Below are 8,252 nucleotides of genomic sequence, written 5' to 3' on the forward strand. Positions count from 1 at the left end.
ATGACCTCAGTCATATAGCTGAAAACACGATAATGGTGCCTTATCCCTCATACATATAATTCATAGCAGCTCCACTATCTAAAGTGTTATAAGTGAGACAGAATATAATGGGAAGTGGAACAACAGTAATAGTGAATGGAATATCCTGCATTAGAACCCAGGATCATGCTTATTCCATTCCTACACTTACCACCTGTTGCCACATGATAGTTGAAACAACACTTGTCTATTTTTTGGCTCCCATTTATGTTGTCGCAGATGCAGGTTGTTGAATGCATCTTTGTTGAACTGAAAAGCGCAAAAAGGCAAAATAATGAAGTGGCTTTTCAACTAATTTTTTCCCCTGAGAAAGAATTTGCTTGGCCGCTTTCGCTACTTTGCCATTTTTGGCACTGTAGTGCAATCTCAGAGTTGGTATATTTAACTAGGGGTGTGTGTGGGGGTGAAGCCCCCACAATATGTAATGTTTTACAGTTTTTTTTTGTTTTTATTTGTCCCTTGCAAAAAAATCACTGTTCTGAGGTTTCAGCATTGTAAGCTTTCACTTACATGGGGTCGATTATGTGTCATTCACTCTTCTGGGCTTGTGATATCATAATATAGACCGCTATTTTTCAATTCATTGCTATAAACTGCACAGTCACAACAGTAAAAAATAAAAATAAAAAAAAAAGTTTGCATACCCTGTACTAGAACCCAGGACCATCTGTACTCCAGCCCTGTTCTTACACCTGCTGCCACAGGACTAGTCACATGACATTCCCTAATTTACTAATCATTCTTAAGGTCTCTGTGTTAACTGCCATGCAGTGCCACCTAGCAGGTTTGCTCTGAATTAATTGAATGTATAATTGTTTTTATTTTTGACTATCTGGGTCCTATTTGCAAGTGTTCTGTCTGCTTCCTGGGTCATCCAGTGGTTTGGTTTGCACACTGCCTTGCTTTGCACAAAAGAGAGAAACATAGGCAAACCTGACATTCATTTCCTCCATTCCAGTGATTGAGCTATGTGCTGCATTACACAGACACTGATCCCCCCCCAAAAAAACAAGAAAGAAAAGAAAGAAAAGAAAAGAAGAAAAAAGTGGAAAGTAGTTGAAATGAGGAAAATCAATCTATGACATATACACTAGAAAATGTTGGTTCACACGAGATATATCTCCATCAATCTGGATTTGAACACTCACTCCAATGAAACATCAGAAAACAGAAAGGGTACTTTATCCCATTTTGCCACACAAACAGCTGTGCAGCAAGGAACTGAAACCATTCTGCATACAGCCAACTGCAGCATCATCTGCAGTAATATGAAACCATACAACTGTTATTTGTACATTTATTATTTTTGGATGTAGTGCACCAAGTGATCACACAACCAGTTATGACTATTGTTTACAAATGTACAGCTCTGTCTTATCTCTCTGTGTTTGTTGGTCATTCTTCTCTTAGCTGACCAGTAATCTGAGTCATGCATTCTGTAAGCCATTCTAGATCATTGCCCTTAAAATGTGTGAACATATTAAACGGAAATAATAGCATATGCATTTGCCAACAAATGAATTGGAGGTTGGGTGTTAATAAAAATAACATGTGAATTGTGTGCTGCTACTTACATTTCCAACCTTAGATTTAACAATGTATAAGTCTAACCTGACAGATCCACTGGATGTAGGGCAGCCTGCAGTGATGTTGTGTTTTCCTTCTCCAAACTATTGCATCATCTGCTGTTAGTCAACGTGGCCATGCCTGATCACAGTCCCATAAACTAGTACTTCCATTGCTCTTTCAGTTGGTGAGCAGTCCACACCCAGACATGGCAGGCCATGGGATCATGCTCCTGGACATCCTTGAGAAGGAGCTCATCCAGAAGACATCAGTCATGTTCAGGCAGCAGCAGTGCATCTGACTATGAGCATGGACATTCCAGTGCAACTCCTGGCAGAGCCAGTTCTCATGGTCTAGGACAACAATGATGAACTTCCACCTCTACCATACATGGCACACACCTGTCTGACTTACCAAGATGTAGAACTAGCACAGAGCTTGGCAGTGTTCATGCAAACACTCATACTCTAATTTCACCTGGAGGACCCCAACAGATACACCTACAATAGTTACATGGTTCAGCCATGCAGATTAAAACTCATTTTATCTCACTGGCCATTTGTTGGTTTATCCCAATGTCTGCCTTGTTTTTCGTTCTTACGCACAATCATAGCCTTTTTTATCAGCCTAGTCTTCCTGGCCCTCCACATGACACCCTGTTGCTAGTGATGATAACTGCTATATTCCTGTTTTGTATCTTTTGGATTCAGGGATGCATAACTTTTGTGCCTGATGCTCATGGTGAATAGCTTACTCAGATCTTAGTATATTTGTGATGCTGAACTGGTAATTGTACCTTTGACTTATATTGACATACATTGAATTATATTGGCATTAGAAAGTTGGAAAGTTGATAGCATCAACATTTCCCAACTTTATTGTAAATGATCTTGTGAGGATTGTGAAATCTGAAACTGCAATGTGTATCACTACTTTCTAATGTCTTAATTTAATGATTTTCAAGTACAAATGTATGGTGCTAAACTCAGGGCATGCAGTGATCATCAATAATTTTGAGTGGTATGACTTTGTGAATCTTTGATGCCTGAGCTTTACTACTTAATAATGGACACATATACGTCAAATAAGTCTCTGCTGTCACATATTAAGGTCATTTTGTACAACTTTCCCATCTTTTACTTGCTTACAGTACCAAGTAATGAAATGCAAGTATGTGGGACTCATATATCAGGTTCAATACTTACCTTGTATATGCAGGAGTTGCAACAGTTTTAATTCAGGGCTGATTCTGTCTGTTGCAAGCAGTACACAGTCAATACATGGGTAGGTGAAGGCTGCGAGAGTTGCCTGGCATCAATGTTAGCATATATGCAGTGGATATAAAATATTTACACACCCCTGCTAAAATGCATTTTTTTGTGATATAAAAAAATGAGACCACAAAAATGTGTCCTATAACCTTAACAATTCAATTGAAATAGAAACAAATCTGCTAGGGGCAAAATATAAAAAATAAAAAACGTACAATAAGCTGGTTGCATAAGTGTGCACACCCTTAAACTAATACTTTGTGGAAGCACCTTTTGATTTAATTACAGCATTCAGTCTTCTTGGTAAGAGTCTATCACCATGGCACATCTTGACTTGGCAATATTTGCCCACTCTTCCTTGCAAAAGTGCTCCAAATCTGTCAGATTGCGAGGGCATCTCTTGTGCACAGCCCTCTTCAGGTCACCCCACAGATTTTCTATTGGATTTAGGTCTGGGGTCTGACTGGGTCATTCCAAAACTTTAATTTTCTTCTGGTGAAGCCATTCTTTAGTTGATTTGGATGTATACTTGGGGTCATTGTCATGTTGAAAGGTGAAATTCCTCTTCATCTTCATCTTTCTAACAGATGCCTGAATGTTTTGGGCCAAAAGTGACTGGTATCTGGAACTGTTCATAATTCCTTCCACCTTGACTACAGCCCCAGTTACAGCTGAAGAAAAGCAACCCCAAAGCATGATACTGCCCCATCATATTTCACCATGGGGATGGTGTTCTTTTGGGAATGCAAAGTGTTGTTTTTGCGCCAAATGTTCCATTTGGAATTGTGGCAAAAAAAGTTCAACCTTGGTCTCATCAGACCATAACACATTTTCCCACTTGCTTTTTGGAGGCTTGATGTATTGTTTTTGCAAATTTTAGCCAGGCCTGGATGTTTTTCTGTGTAAGAAAAGGCTTCCGTCTTGCAACCCTACCCCATTGCCCAGACATATGGAGAATATTGGAGATTGTTGTCATATGTAGCACACAATCAATACTTGCCATAAATTCTTGCAGCTCCTTCAGTGTTGCTGTAGGTCTCTTGGCAGCCTCCCTGACCAGTTTTCATCTTGTCTTTTCATCAATTTTGGGGGGACATCCAGTTCTTTGCAATGTCACTGTTGTCCATTATTTTCTCCACTTTTTGATGACTGTCTTCACTGTGTTCCATGGTATATAAAATGCTGTGGAAATTGTTTTGTACCCTTCTCCTGACTGATACCTTTCAACAATGAGATCCCTTTGATGTTTTGTAAGCTCTCTGTGAACCATGGCTTTTGCTGTAGCAGGCAACTGAGCAAATGTCAGGAAAATGCTACTAGGACAGCTAAACTTTATTTGGGGTTAATCAGAGTCTCTTTAATTTATGGCAGGTGTGTACTCAAGAAGACTGAATGTTGTAATTAAATCAAAAGGTGCTTCAACAAAGTATTAGTTTAAGGGTATGTGCACTTATGCAACCAGCTTATGGTATTTTTTTATTCTTTATATTTTCCCCTAACAGATTTGTTTGTTTTTCAATTGAATTGTGCAGGTTATAGGTCACATTAAAGGTAGGAACATTTTTGAAATTATTTATTGTGGTCTCATTTTTTTTATATCTCAAAAAACTGGTATTTTAACAGGAGTGTGTAAACTTTTTATATCCACTGTATGTGCATAGGAGGAAGGTTTTAGGCCCTTAGGTGGTGAGTGAATGTGCAATGCATTGTTTCTTAGCCAACACCAGGATATATTGAGCATGACTACATCTGCCTACACCCACAGCAGCTGGTGATTCCCCCTCTGACTCCTCATCAGCATGTGGCTGTGGTGACCTTGCAATTAGTGGTAGGATGTGTGCTCCTTCCCCTTGTTAATTCATAGATTGTACGGCAGGGCTCCCCCAGATGTATCTAGGCACCGGAACGGTGATTTCAGCAGTCCAGACATATGCTCTATGATATTTCTAGTTTGAGTGTGTGCCTCATTATGGCGTTCTTCAGTGGGTGTGTGTGCATTTCTGATGGGTGTCATCAGCCATGTTTTCAGTGCATAACCTGCACCCCACCCATTAAATGACCCTGTAGGATATCACCCCCAGTAAACATCTGATACAGTTGGGAGGTGTGCTATATAGGAGTTGTGGTAACTGCCAGGGTTGCCAGCATATACATTCCAGATGATTCCCTTGGCATTGCACATAACTTGGCAGTTGATAGAGTGGTAGCCCTTTCTGTTTATGTAGAGCCTACCCTCTTCCTCAGGTGGTGCCTTAATTTCTATATGTGTGTGCAATCTATGGCACCCAGTACTTCAGGGCAGTGTGCTATACAGTAGAACTCCTGCATATTTTTGCACCGATCCTCAGGAGTACAGGGAAAATATATGTGGTCACTGGCATGTTGGAGCATAGCACACAGGAATTGATGGAGGATCCTGGAGGCTGATGCTTGTGAGATTCCCGGCATGTCCCCTGCTGTTCTCTGAGAGGTGCCTGTTGCTAAGATTCTAAGTGCTACACGTATCTTTGTCTCTACTGGCATGGGCTCCCCCTTGGTTTGCCCTGGCACTGAGTTGAGGATGACAAAAGTTGCAGAGTTCTTGTAGTGTGCCTCTGTCCATCCTGTAGCAATCTACAGTTTCCACATCATGTAGGTTATGATAAGTTAAATGGGGTCTGAAAACTATTTTCCTTCTTGGCATTATTCTATTAGCAGCAGCAGCTTAGACTTTAGCCTGCTACACATACAAATGAATTAAAGCAACAGCATCCCATAACATTCTTTCTGTGTAGCCTGGTTTCCATGGCTGCATTGCAATAGGTTTTGAGATTTGCAAGGAAAAACAGCACTGAGTCTACACAATTGCTTTATAGCATGTTGAATGGCTCGTCCATTTTGGATTGGTTGATTAGCATACAATTCAGCTGCTTGTGCTGTAATTAGCATGCCACGGTATTTACCTTCTTTGCGTGGTGGGGTGTGCTGCTTACTGAATCCAAAATGTTTCACTACTGCAACGAGCACATGGTGTAAGAGAACTGTGTAGGCTTTATTGAATCTGGCTGCTCTGTTTAAGAATTTTAGATAAAAAGAAAGAACTTAAATGAAATTAAACTGCATACTAAATTTACAACGAAGATCTTTAAGACAGGTTTGGGGAACATCTGTCTTGAACATGTTTATATTATTATTATTATCATTATGTTAATTTCATGTACTTTTTTTGATTGGATCTTTAGAGTTCACCTTTTTCAGTTTAAACAACTATAAAAAGAATCACTGCTAGTATATCATGATACAGTTTTACTTAATTAATGAAGAATCTTCATTTAATGAAGATTTTCCATTTTATAGAAAGGTGTTTTTTGGCAGTTTGGTCTATGCATAGGTTGACATAATGATGTAATGCAAGTGTTATTGCTGAAGTTTTTGGAATACTCTTCAGTCCCATGTATACATACTAACACTTTCCTACCCAATTTTTCATGTCTGTGCCAGGTCTGTCAGCTTATCCAAGCCCCCCGAACCTACTCAGATATAGCTCTGATATAGCTGGGGCTGGTCAAAGAACCTAAGGGTGACCTGGGGGGTCTTGACCTGCACCATCAGCCATTTTTTTTTCTTTAGGCCTTCCTCAATACTCCTCTCTCATATTGTGGCTTTTGTGGCTGTCTTCAAGGGAAAGCATGCAAAGGAGTGTGCAATGTGTCATCCCACATGTATGACAGCACAGTTGGGACCTCCACTCTTCCACTTTTTGGAAAAAGCACCACCTCCCACCAGTGTGATTTTACCAGTCTCCCACAGGGATCATCATGACTAATGGCCATATGTTCACCCATCTCTGATGCTCCTTCAGTTGCCTGAGCTACTAACTGAACATGGGTTGCTTGGGTCATAGACAAACTTATATCTGTCTATACCACTGGAAAGGCATGGTTGTCTGATTTTGGCTCTGTGTCATATTTCAGGGATGAAGTAACTTACCTTTTTGAGAGCTGCCTGCATCTGTGAATGCAGACTAGAGTACTAAGGGTGATTTCCTCTTATATGCACTGCTATATTATGTTGTATTTAGTATATGCATCTATATATATATATATATATATATATATATATATATATATATATATATATATATATATATCTATATATATGTACATATATATATATATATATATATATATATATATATATATGTATATATATATACATGTATATATATGGGTCTACTTGAAAACACCGACATGCCAAAACACTGATGATGAGAACACCAAGACCAGAAGATTGACAACTGAGATGACTGACAGTTTAAAAGCACGAAACTTCACATGCCCAACAAACCACAATCCCGACAATCAACAAAACAAATACCTTTTCTGAAAAACACACACACAACACAAGCACACCAAAAACCTTACAAACCTACACTAAACCTTACATACACAACTACCTATGCACTAACCTTAACCCAAACCCTAACCCTAAGGTCTGTCACTATCACACACTCACCTAACCCATGCCCTAACCCTAACTCACTAAACCCGCCCGTAACCATAAAGTCTGTCACTATTGCACACTTAACTTACCTGCACCTTAACCCTAACTCACTTAACCCACCCCTAACCCTAAAGTCTGTCACTATCGCACACTTACCTTAACATGTCAGTGTTCTCAGCGTCTGGCTTTTAAACTGTTGGTCATCTGAGTCGTCGATCTTCCAGTCTCAGTGTTCTCGTCTTCGGTGTTTTGGCGTGTTGGTGTTTTAAAGTAGACCCATATATATATATATATATATATATATATATATATATATATATATATATATATATATATATATATATATATATATACATATATATACATATATATATATTATTTCACCTTTTGCCCAAATCCCTCTCTCATGAAGAAACAAAACTTGAAGTTGTCTCTGTTGATATTACAACCATTGAAGTCACTTCTCATAGCAAATTATTAGTGATGATAGTGGAAGATAATCTTAAATTCAAACTAAATATAAAAAATTGTATAAGAAAAATGCATAAAAAATAGGGAATTTTTACAGAGTCAAATATGTTCTTAACAATTCAACTAAAATTACACTTGCGACTGCTTAGCTTCTCTTCACACTTCTTGATGGTGCTACCATCCTCACTAAACTTCAGGCATCACAAAAATTTGAACTTGAACAATACTATAACAAAGTTGTTAAACTGCTAGCAAATACCCATTTCAAAATTCACCACTATATAGCACTTCATTGGTTAGAAATACCCCATCATCTAAAATACACAGAGCTTCTTACCAGCTATAAACTTGTCCAACTTCCACCTGCTTGTCTAGCTTTAAATAACGTCTACAAAACTATGTTGCCAGTCAGTCATTATGATC

The sequence above is a fragment of the Protopterus annectens genome, chromosome 5.part0 (assembly GCF_019279795.1).
Source record: "Protopterus annectens isolate FY-2018-M chromosome 5.part0, PAN1.0, whole genome shotgun sequence".
NCBI classification, from domain to species: domain Eukaryota; kingdom Metazoa; phylum Chordata; order Ceratodontiformes; family Protopteridae; genus Protopterus; species Protopterus annectens.